This window comes from Pantherophis guttatus, chromosome 6, assembly GCF_059756535.1.
Source record: "Pantherophis guttatus breed Tessera chromosome 6, ASM5975653v1, whole genome shotgun sequence".
NCBI lineage: Eukaryota > Metazoa > Chordata > Lepidosauria > Squamata > Colubridae > Pantherophis > Pantherophis guttatus.
Genome location: NC_142068.1, coordinates 2,355,001 through 2,367,329, shown reverse-complemented (window position 1 = coordinate 2,367,329; position 12,329 = coordinate 2,355,001). Strand labels below are relative to the sequence as shown.

The 12,329-nt window shown below is 39.5% G+C and overlaps 1 long non-coding RNA gene across 1 annotated transcript in view; it reads left to right on the top strand.

Annotated features, from left to right (window-relative positions):
* The window catches only part of LOC117659515 (uncharacterized), a 33,534-nt gene extending 23,822 nt beyond the window's left edge, over positions 1-9,712 (top strand). Inside the window, exons 2-3 of the long non-coding RNA XR_009620797.2 lie at positions 3,971-4,246; positions 9,246-9,712. This is a non-coding gene — a long non-coding RNA (uncharacterized LOC117659515). The remainder of the gene's footprint in view (positions 1-3,970; positions 4,247-9,245) is intronic.
* The last annotated feature ends 2,617 nt before the right edge of the window (positions 9,713-12,329 follow it).

The window sequence follows — 12,329 nt, the reverse complement described above, 5'->3', positions numbered from 1 at the left end:
TGTTTGAGCAGTGTATAAACTACTGTATGTAAAGAACAAAGTATTTAATAAGGCTATTTCATTCATTCAGATCTCACATATCTTCTGCTTGTGTTCCCTTTATTTTTTTTTGAGCAGTATATATGAACAACCTATAACACTCCCATTAAAATATGAAAATTAATTTAAGCTTCAGAAACTTTATTTCAATCGTATTTATAGCTATTAATCTGGCACACAGAGCTCGTATTTTCCATCGGCTCCTCCTGAAATCCGAGTCTTTGCAAGTGCTGAAATGCTCTAGAAACAATATTTTAGATTTGGCTATATCACCTCTCTGCTCCCCGTTTTGTAAGATGACTCTGAATTGACTTTGATTTGATATCGTATTGATTTTGATTTGATATTGATTTGATTTATTTCATATTTCCTATTTCTTAACCACCCGTCTTTCTCAGAGAGGGACGTACCATGGAATTAATATATAAACAACAACATTCACATTAAAATATTAAAATTAATTTAAGATTCAGAATTGCATTCAAATTGTATTTTTTCTGTTGTTGTTTCTTTTCTATGTGTTTATTGTAAACTATCCAGAGAGCTTTGGCTCTAGGTTGATACTTCTGTTTAAATAAAAAAATATGGATTATATGCCTATGTGTGTATATATATATATACACACACATTTTTAATGCATTTTCTTTGATTTATGCATTGCTCACAGCAATGAACAGAGAAATAAATAAATTCTAACTTTGTTTTGTATCCGTTTGCATTGCATATGTTCTCGAGTGAGTTGGGAATTATTTTTGCCAGCACTTGGCTAATCTGACAATATACATACACACACACACACACACACACACACACACACATATGATATGTATTTTTCTTCAACCGGGTATTTTCCTACGTAACCAAGTTTGCAGCCATAGTCAATGAAATCACATCCACTATCACTGATATGTGGATGATATTTCACTGAGCTATGGCTGCAAACTTGGTTACATAGGAAAATACCCGGTTGAAGAAAAATACATAAAAAAAAAAATACACACAAAACCTACGATAAAAGAAGAAAGCAAATATATATATATATATAACTGATTGCCAATTTAATAAATAAATATAGAGTTCCGTGGACGACAAATCCCTTTCGCCAGAAAAATCCAGCTGATGCAGCCAGCTATGGGAATCAAATCAATACATAAAAATATTCCATGGAAACTCAGCACCCATCACTGACCCACACCCACCAAAGGAAAGGACCCTCTCCCACCCGTATCTTAACAAATTAGGAATTAAGGCAAATTAGAATGTTCATTTTCATGCCTCGAATTTTCCCCCTGCAGACTCCTCTTCCTCTTAAAACTATGCAAAAGTTACCGATGCAGAGAAACACAAATTAAATACAATATTTAATTTAATTTTTTTTTTTTTAGAAATAAAAAATTCCTTTTAACCCAGCTGCTTTGATTTTGCTGGGCTACCACGTAGCCCGAAATATTTTTAACAGGCTACGGTGCAAAAATAAATAAATAAATAACTGGAGGGAATCGGCCCTTGGAAGCTACACATCAAATCCTCAAAAGTCAAGGTGGATCTTTTTAAACAGGTATGTCTGGCTTTTCAAGGGCCTGTCCAAGCTATCCATCCTTCCCTGCAAGGAATAAAACTCGCTGGTTCGGTGGCCTTGTTTTGCTAAAAGTTGCCTCCGGGCTTAAAACTTTCATTTTCAGCTTCGAATGCCTTCCGTTTTAACTTGGCTCCCTCAACAGCCAGCTCCGGAGGACTGCCGACCATCCCAGGATTCAACCAGTGTATTAACTCATTGAATGCAATGGCCTGGGATGTCGGAATGGGCACTGACGAGCATAGCTGGGTTCACACGACAGGTCAAACCCCAAACAAGCCGACATGGGCTTGTGGGCAAGCAGCAGCTTAAAAAAAAAACACACACACACACACACTTAAACTGGTTTTTGGATTACAACTGTTGGGATGATTTAATGCTTGTTTGCAAAGATTGGAAAGAGCTTCCATGGTTAAGGGGCATTGGGAAGAAACAACCACACTGGAGGTCAGGCAATATATATCTTGAATAAATGACGGTTTGTTAGCACAGTCAGCCAGACGTTTAGATTGGATTCGGCACATTAATCTACCTATCGAGCCCTTCCTAAGGACTTAGGCAGATGTTGCTTAATGCAATGTTATTAAAGGACTCGTGCTGATTTGGCCAAGGGCAGCTCTTCAAGGGGTTATTGTTATTGTGGGTCACAGAGTCAGCCAGATGTTTTTGGCATTTTTTTTGTCCACCTGGCGAATCCTGCCCAAGGATCTGGGATAGACAGATGTTGTCTAATAATATTTGAAAGGGTTGTCAGCTGTTCCGAGTCAAGCTGCCTTTATGCAATTGACCGATGCGGATTTTGTCAATGCCGTTGGGGTTTGAGAGGTTGCATGATTGTTGTTGATTGCACAGCCCGCACCAGATGTTCAGACTGGATTTGGCCTTTTCGTACACTTATCGAGTCCTTGCCAAGGACTGGGATAACCAGATGTGGATGTTTGAGTGGGTGTCCATGATCTCCTAGCAGGACGTAAACTGCTCTGAGTGAAGCTGCCTTTTGCAATTGACTGACGGCGATTTTTGTCAATGCCCCCCGTTGTTATTATTATGGTTCAGTGCCTAGTTAACTAACTATTTAGACTGGATTTGGCTTTTTTATCTACCTATCGAGTTCTTTCCAAGTGGATATTGGATGGGGTTAAGGATCTCATTGCAGGATGTCAGCTGTTCCGAGTCCAGCTGCCTTTTGCAATTGATTGATGGGGATTTTGTCAATGCCACTGGAGCTCAAGTGGTTCTGTTACACAGTCAGCCAGATGTGTAGGCCAGATTTCACATTTTTATCCATCTCTTGAGTCCTTCCCAAGGACTTGGGATGGGCAAATGTTGTGGTTTGATAGTGTTGCAGGTTGCTGGGATGGATGGAAGCTGTTCTGAGCGGAGCTGTCGTTTGTAATTGACCGATGGTGAATTTGTCAATGCCGCTGGTGTTCAAGTGAATCTCCAGATGTTTTGGGATTGGACCCAAGGTGCCTCTTATTATTGGTACAACCTCTTTGCTTTCTTTTGCCACAGTCGTTCTACTACAATTTTCAGGATTTCTTTTATCTTCTCCAGTTCTTTCTCTTCTCTTCTGCTCTCTCCAGATATACTCGACTTACAACGGTACGTTTAGTGACCATAAGGCGCTGAAAAAAGTGACCGTTTTCCACACTTACGACCGTGGAAGCATTCCCACAACCACGTGCTTTAAATTCAGATGCTTGGCAACTGACTTGTATTTATTTATTTATTTATTTATTTATTTATTTATTTATTTATTATTGAATTTCTATACTGCCCTTCTCCCTGAGGACTCAGGGCGGTGTACAGCCAGAATTAAAAAACATGCAGGACAAATATTAAAAAACAATTAAAAGATATATAAATTTGGCCCAATTAAAACTCACTACCAATTAAAACATTTATTTATTTATGACGGTTGCAGAGTCCCGCAGTCACGTGATCTGCTTTTGCGACCTTCTGACGGGCAAAGTCAATGGGGAAAGCCAGATTCACTTAACAACCGTGTTGTTCATTTAACAACTGCATCGATTCACTTAACAACCATGGCAAGAAAGGTCGTAAAACGGGGCAAAACTCACTTAACAAATGTCTCACAGCATAAATACTGGGTTCAATTGTGGTCATAAGTGAAGGAGTACCTGTACTGCCACATTATTATTATTATTATTATTATTATTATTATTATTATTATTATTATTATTATCTTTATTATTACTGCATTGAAAGTCAGACACATTCAAAAGGAAAGCATGAAATTTTATCAACATCTGGGGAGACATTTGCTCATTTCTAGCAAGGTTTTGTTTCTGGAAAGTCAATTTGTTCTTCTTCCTTTTTTTTTTTTGACAGAAACTCTGAATTTTTAAGACCGGTCCGGCACGAATCGCAGCGGAGAACCAATTAATACATGTAAATGACCCATCAAAGAGGCGGCTGATTTTTTTCCCCCCTCCCCTCTCCGAGCCCCGTTTGTGAAAGTTTGGCTGTGATGCTCACCTCGGTCTGCACACAATTGCACCTTTACAAAGAGAAAGTGACGGAGTTGCAGAAGTGAAAGGCACCCAAGCGTTTGCAAAGGGATTTTGTGGCTGAGCGAAATATGCCTGTACAGCATCACATTATCAGGTTAATGTTTGTTTGTTGTAATTTTTGATATTTGTTTGATCTGCAAAATGATCTTGTGGCTGAGTGAAACACATCTGTAGCATTGCACTAACAGGTAAATGCGCTTTGATATTTGTCTGATCCACCACGGAATAAAAGACCCCCTGTCACAATTGTTATTTTTTTTCCTGGAAGGCCATCGATGGCTGCAAAGCTTTCATCCTGCCATTTAATTTAATTTCATCAGAATAGAGCTGGAAGGGACCTTGGAGGTCTTCTAGTCCAGCCCTCTGCCGAAGCAAGAGATCCTCTACCATTTCAGACAGGTAGCTGTCCAGTTTCCTCTTTAAAAAATCTCCAGTGATGGAGCACAGCTTCTGGTGGCAAGTTGTTCCACTGGTTAATTTAATACCTGCAACCTCGTAACCAGCAAATCTGATGGGGATTTTTTTTGCTTTTCATTCCTTCGCTATCTTCATCCAACTGCTGGATTATCCAATTTCTTCCAGACCCCCAAAGTAAGATTGATATCCGGAAATATCAATTCATGCCACGCAAAACCTCTCAGAAAAGAGCCGTTTAGGGGAAGGTTTCCAAACTCTGCAAAACTGCAGACCCATGATTATGAAAAAATAAAATTGAGAGGACCCTTCCCCAGAAATAAACCTACTGATTTCCTTGGTTTTAGAGCGGGGCAAGGAAAAAAGATACCCTTGCTTTTTAATAATGCAATACGAATGCACTTTTAATATTGCGATGTATTTTTGAGAATGTAATTTTAACGTTGGAAGTGTCCAGGAGACAGTGTCATAATTGTTTATTTACTAGGTGTTTTTTTATAGTTCATTCCAGTCTAAACATATGGCTGACGGACTACAATAATAATACTAATAATAAAATAATAAGTACAATACAATAAAAATGAAAAACATAAAATAGTAGCGAGTCCTTTAACAACCACATCTGCCTTGGGAATACAGACAGGTGGTCAGAAATGCCGAATCTAGCCTAAACATCTGGTTGTGCAACGAACCATAATAATTTATGTATTTATTCAGCATTTTTATGCATATTTCCATGCATACTTATGGTATAACAAACATGGGCTTACTATGCATATTAACATAATAATAAAAATAACAAACAAATAAATAACACCCTTGTTTTACCAAAAAAATAATACCCTGTTTTCCCCCCAAATAAGACCTCCCCTGATAATAAACCCAATCGGGCTTTTGAGCGCATGGCAATAAGGCCAAGCGCTTATTTCAGGGTTCAAAAAAATATAAGACAGGGTCTTATTTTCGGGGAAACACGGTAATACTTAGCTTGGAATCGCTTATATTCTTAAGATTACCTTAATAATTCTTAGGTCCTTGATTAGGACTGGAATTATTCAATTTCCACCAGTCTTAGGCTGTGAATCTAACTAGGATTACAACAGTAACAACAATAATAATATTGAATTTATGTGCCACCCAACTCCAAGCAATTATGATCTTTTATTTTTGCAGGTTTCTCTGTTCCTAGAACCTGAATTTAGAAGCTCTTTCATTTTGTACTATCGTGCAAACCTTAGTACAGACCAACATCATGATGAAACCAAAATTAGATTTTAGGAAAGAGGAATTGGAAAAGGAATATAGGAAATTAATATTGTACACGGTAACCGCAGCAAGATTGTTGCAATGCCAAACATTGGAAAAGCAGCCTAGAGTGGAAGACAGGATTTTAAAACTGTCAGAACTTGCAGAGGTAGTGAAACTGACCAGTTCGGTCACAGAGAAAATCATAAAGACTTTAAAAAACAAAAAAAAAAGACCGAAACCTGATATAAACTTTTTTTCTGAAAGAAGAAAAAAGAAACAACCCTGAATTGAGCATTTCAGGATTTGGAGATTAAAAATGAGATTTAGAGGCCTTGGAAAAAGTTTCAGATGACAATTGTTCAATAGAAAGCTGGGCCAAAGGCCACAATTTCTACAATTTCTGTTTTTGTTCCCTTTTTTCCCTTGTTTCTCTATTTCTGATTTTCTGGGCTTGTTCCTCTTCGTTAGGTTTTTATGACATTGAAAATTTTTGAGAGGGCTAGAGAGGGAAAATCCATCCAGATTTTATTCAAAATGTGCCTCTCTTGACTGACACCTGTCGCCAAGCACTGATGGATTTAGCGCACGTAATCATAAATCTTTGATACCCATCCATCCAATCACGAACAGGCATTCCTCAACTTACGACCACAATTGAGCCCAGAGTTTATGTTCCTAAGTGAGAAATGCCTTAAGTGAGTTTTGCCCCATTTCACAACTTTTCTTGCCCCGGTTGTTAAGTGAATCACTGCGGTTGTTAAGTGAGTAAAATGGTTGTTAAGCGAATCGGGGTTCCCCATTGACTTTGATGGTCGCAAAAGGGGATCACGTGACTCTGGGATACCGCAACGGTCATAAACGTGAGTCCGTTGCCAAGCATCCGAATGTAAATCACATGAGACCGGAATGGTCATAGGTGTGAAAAATGGTCTTTGGTCCCTTTTTTCAGCGCCATTTTATTTATTTATTTATTTATTTATTTATTTATTTATTTATTTATTTATTTATTTATTTATTATTATTCAAATTTCTATACCGCCGTTCTCCTTTCGGACTCAGGGCGGTGAACAGCCAAAATAAAACATTTATACATAAAGTACGATTAAAAATAGATTTAAAATAATTAAATTTGGCCCATAGTTTAAAATTTATCAATTTAAAATCCATATCAAAATTTAAAATCAACCATAAAATCATAAAATCAAGAGAGACCGACTTCGAACCGTCACTAAATGAATGGTTATAAGTCGAGGACTCCCCGTACGGCCCCATGATTAATTCATATCACTGAATTAATCAAGTCACAGACACTGAATGTCCCGGGGTTTTCCCCTCCTCGTAAGTCGCTCTATAACTTACACAATAAACCTTTCGAAACAGATTTTTGACTCATATTTTCATTTTCAGCTGCAGCAGCCCAGCCTGCCATTTTTATTTCAGCTATTGCTTTTCACCGTAATGAAGCCAGTTCTGAAAAGTGATTCCCTTGGTCATTTTTTTTCAGAGGCATCAAAAAGGGTGGAAATATTTCATTGGCAGAAAATTTTAATTTCAGATTAACAGAGTTGGGAGGGACCTCGTAGGTCATCTAGTCCAACCCCCCCCAAGCAGGAGACCCTACACCATTTCTGACATATGGCAGCTCAGTCTCTTCTTGGAAGCCTCCAGTGATGAAGCTCCCACAACTTCTGAAGGCAACTTCTGTTCCACTGAATATAGAATAATAGAGTTGGATGGGACCTCGGAGGTCATCTAGTCCAACCCCCACCCAAGCAGGAGACCCCACACCATTTCTGACCGAGGGCAGCCCAGTCTCTCCTTGAAAGCCTCCAGTGATGGAGCTCCCACAACTTCCGAAGGCAACTTCTGTTCCATCGGTTGATTGTTCTCACTGTCAGAAAATTCCTCCTTATTTCTCTCCTTGGTCAGTTTCCATCCATGATTCCTTGTCTGGCCTTCATTTGCTTTGGAAAACAGATTGACCCCCTTCCTCCTCTCTGGGGCAGCCCCTCAAATACTGGAAGATGGGTGGACTTCGAATCCCAGAATTCCCCAGCCAGCATTGCTTTAAGATGGGTGGACTTCAACTCCCAGAATCCCCCAGCCAGCATTGCTTTAAGATGGGTGGACTTCAACTCCCAGAATCCCCCAGCCAGCAATGCTTTAAGATGGGTGGACTTCAACTCCCAGAATCCCCCAGCCAGCAATGCTTTACGATGGGTGGATTCTGGGAGTTGAACTCCACCTATTTTAATGCTAGCAAAATTGAGACACACTGCTGTATTGTGGTAGAATTAGGAGCAGCCGGAGGAATTCTGGGAGTTGAAGTCCACACGTGGGAAAGCTATCAACGTTGAGAAAACACTTATTGCAACCCATAAGAAGTGGGAGGAAAGAATGAGGCTGCAGCGTTCTCAGCTACTTCTCCAGAACTGCCTTATCGCAGATGAATCTCAGCTGACAACAACATTGAAACCAGATTTGTTCTCTGGCCGGGCCTTTCCTGCAAAAGTTCTTGCAAAAATATTTTTAAAACATTCTCAAAAAGATTCGTCAGTTGTGCGCCATTTGAACCCGGGACCCTGTTAACGAGGGAGCCCCCTCCTTACTTTAGGAATGCCTCCATTTCAAGGTTTAGCAATTCCCAAAAATAATTGATCTTTTAGTGGGCCTCACATTTTTATCCCTTTTTAGTTATTTCTTGATTCAATTTATATGCCGCTGTCCTGAGTGATTCTGAGTGACAGATTTTATTTATTTAAATTGATCTATTTTTTTTTTTAGTTTAAAGTCCTCAACTTAACGGCAACAGCCCAACATTTCCATAGCTAACTGAGACGGTTGTTAAGTGAGTTTTGTCTCACTTTATGACCTTCCTTGCCACTGTTGTTAAGCGAATCACTGCAGTTGTTAAGTGAGTAACCCGGTTGTTAAGTGAATCTGGCTTCCCCATTGACTTTGCTTGTCAGAAGGTCGCAAAATGGGAACATATGATCCTGGGTTGCAACTGTCATAAGTTCACGCCAGTTGCCAAGCTTCTGAATTTTGATCACGTGACTCGGGGGGGGTGCTGCAATGGTCGTAAGTGTGAAAAACGGACGTAAGTCACTTTTACTTAAAGGCTCCTGGTCTCAAAGTTTCGGGCATTTATTGTAGGGGTGCATGTATGATATATTTATTTCAACGTATGATAGGGCAACGTGCCTAGGCATATATGTCTAACCCAAGCCCAATTTTTCTTCATTTTAATTCTAGTTTTTATTCTAGTTTATATGATGTTGTAAGCTGCCAGTGTCGCTGGATAGAGAGATGGATGACAGATAAATTAAATAAACGGGATTACTTTCCTCTTTTTTCCCCAAAACTGTGTTTGTTCCGAATGGCACACTTCTCAATTATAAGCAAATAATGCATTTATTTGATACTAACAGATTTCGGGGTTCAAGCAGGATTCCAGAGACACCCCAATTTTCTCGTCCAGGGTCTCCAAGCAAATCTCCCATCTTTCTTTCTTTTTGGGTCGCGAATTTGACGGACAGAAGTGGAGACCACAAGGGGCTTCTGTGATGGGCGGAGTTTCGATTGGGCCGTCGTGGCTGCCATTTTGACTTTTTTGACTGTACCTGCGTCTGCAAAGCATTGGAGCTTCCTTGTCCTTCACCAAGAGGAACAATTGCGTCGTGCAATATATATTTATATATTTTAGGTAGGACTGCAAGGGAAAAAAGCAAGCTTTTAAAGCATGTGGGAGACAATATGCTTAATTAAACCTGAACAATCAAATTGATGGGTGAATTAATCATCATTGTTTCGCCTTTTGTGCTCATTTCCGTAAAAATGTTTCTTTCTGAACTTAAAGGGATTTATTATCGAATAAAAAATATACAGGGTTGTCCAATTCTGAAGAAAAACTCTTTTTTCTTTTTTTGTCTTTCTGCTTATTTTTTTCTGTTTCTTTCAGGAGGTGTTTTTTTTTTGTCTCTTTTGTTCTATCCCGTAAAATCTGAAGCTGTGATATTTAATATGGTTGCATCTCGACTAAAAATTCAATTTATTTCTTAAAAGGCAGGAAAACATAACCGCCAGACCACAGCTTGATAAATTTCCTTGAATTAGACAAGATTATGGATAGTCCTCAATTTACGACGGTTCATTTAATGACCGTTCAAAGTTACAACAACACTGTTAAAAAAAATGACTAATGACCCATTTTTCACCATTGCACCATTACTATCATAACAACTCCAGAAATCCACTTAACAACTACGGCAAGAACAGTCGTAAAATGGGACAAACTCGCTTAACAAATTTTTCACTCAGCAACGTAAGTTTTGGACTCAACTGTGGTCGTACATCGAGGACTACGTACCTGTATATGAAGACAGATTCATCTAACAACTTGTGGAACTAACCTAACAACTGCAGTGGTTCACTTAACAACTGTGGTAAAAACGGTCATAAAAAGGTTGCAAAAGGTCGCAAAACGAGGCAAAGTTCACTTAACATTGGTCTCGCTTAGCAACAGAAATGTTGGCCTCAATTGTGGCCGTGAGTCGAGGACTACCTGTAACAGATAACAGGTGGAGCCAATGTTCAAGGCTGATATTATTATTTCATATTTTTATTCTGCTTTTTGATATGTACAACTCAACGCAGTGAGGTTACCTTAATTCTCCTATTTCCCATGCAACAACCCTGCGAGGTAGGCTGGGATGAGAGAAATGTTTTATTTGTTTGTATATTAAATTTGTTTGCTGCTACAACGCGAGTTATTAATGGCCGGCGTTCTGCATTTTAAATTCGGCTAATCATTTTATTTGCAAAATTTAAAAGGTAAACAGCAATGTGGAATGGAACCCAGGCCATACAATTTAAGCCCGCCGGGCTTGGTTAGATGCTCGATCCTACCGGTAATTAGTTGAAATGTGTTCATTATTAGGTTAATTAGGACATCTTCTGCTTGAATTTGGGCTGCAGAAATGTTTTTTGCATCGGCGGCTTTGTAAATTGTTTTAAATGCATCAATATTTATTTAAAATAAGAAATGAATGCGTTTTTAAACCTTGCTACTGGATTGGGAAAATGCACAAAGTGTTTTGGCCGGCAAGCCGTACATTTAACCAAGTCAGATCCTGATTTAACAATTGCATTCCCCGCCCCCCCAATATATTAACTTGATTAACCTTGGTTAGATCTTTCGGGTGATTTGAGCTTTGCGAGAAGCGAGAAAGTTGTTAAATGAATTTTAGGACCATTTTAGGACCTTCCTGGCCACGGTTGTTAAATGAATCACTGATGTTGTTCAGTTAGTAACACGGTTGTTAAGTGAATCCGGCTTCCCTATTGGTGTTGCATGCCGGAAGGTCGCAAAAGGGAATCACGTGACCCCTGGGACACGGCAACCGTCATAAATACGAGGCAGTTGCCAAGCGGCTGAATTTTGATCATGTGGCCTGCAACGGTCGTAAGTGTGAAAAACGGTCGTAAGTCACTTTTTTCAGTGCCGTTGTAACTTCGAACAGGTCACTGAATGAACTGTCGTAAATCGAGGACTACCTGTTGGATACGAGTGTGCAGTCAGAGCTTTTAACCATACGCAGGAAGTCCTCAACTTACAACAGTTCATTTAGTGACGGTTCAAAGTGACTCACGACCATTTTTCACACATACGACCGTTGCAGCATCTCCACAGTCACGTGACAAATGACTCGTATTTATGACGGCTGCAGTGTCCCATGTGTGTGTGTGACATGATCCCTTTTCCAACTTTCTGGCAAGCCAAGCCAATGGGAGAAGGCAGATTCACTTAACAATCGTCTGAAGAGCGGCATTGATTCGCTTAACAACTGCGACAAGGAAGGTCGTAGAATGGGACGAGACTCACTGAACAAAGGTCTCGCTTAACAACAGAAAATCTGGGCTCCGTTGTGGTCATAAGTCGAGGACCAGCCCAAATCACCTAAAAGAACTAACCAAGGTCAACACTTAACCGAGTTTATAATATCTTGTGGGAATGCAATTCCTAAACCAGGCTCTAACTTGGTTAAACGTACGGCTTGCAAGGCCGAAACGCTTTCTAGGCACTTTCCCAATGCTTAAAAATAAATAAATAAATAAATAAATAAATAAATAGATAGATAGATAGATAGATAGATAGATAGATAGATAGATAGATAGATATTTATCCGTTCAAAACATTGACGTAGCCCCCCAATGCAAAAAAAAAGCAACAATCCCTTTCTATGGCCCAAATTCAAGCAGAAGATGTCCGATACGGAGCGATTCCTGGGTTCAACGCCGCGAATTATTCCTCGGATCGAAAGGCCGAAACAGGTCGAGACGGCGCTTGCACCTGCCTGATCCAAGACCCCACCCCTGTTTCACAGGCACAAAACCGACAATTATTTCATAAGTAGATGCACCAGGTTGCCGCAATTTGTACTCGCTCTCCTTTGATCCCGAGTCGACAATGGCAAAATTAGATTCCTATAATCTCCTTTAATCCCCAACCTTCG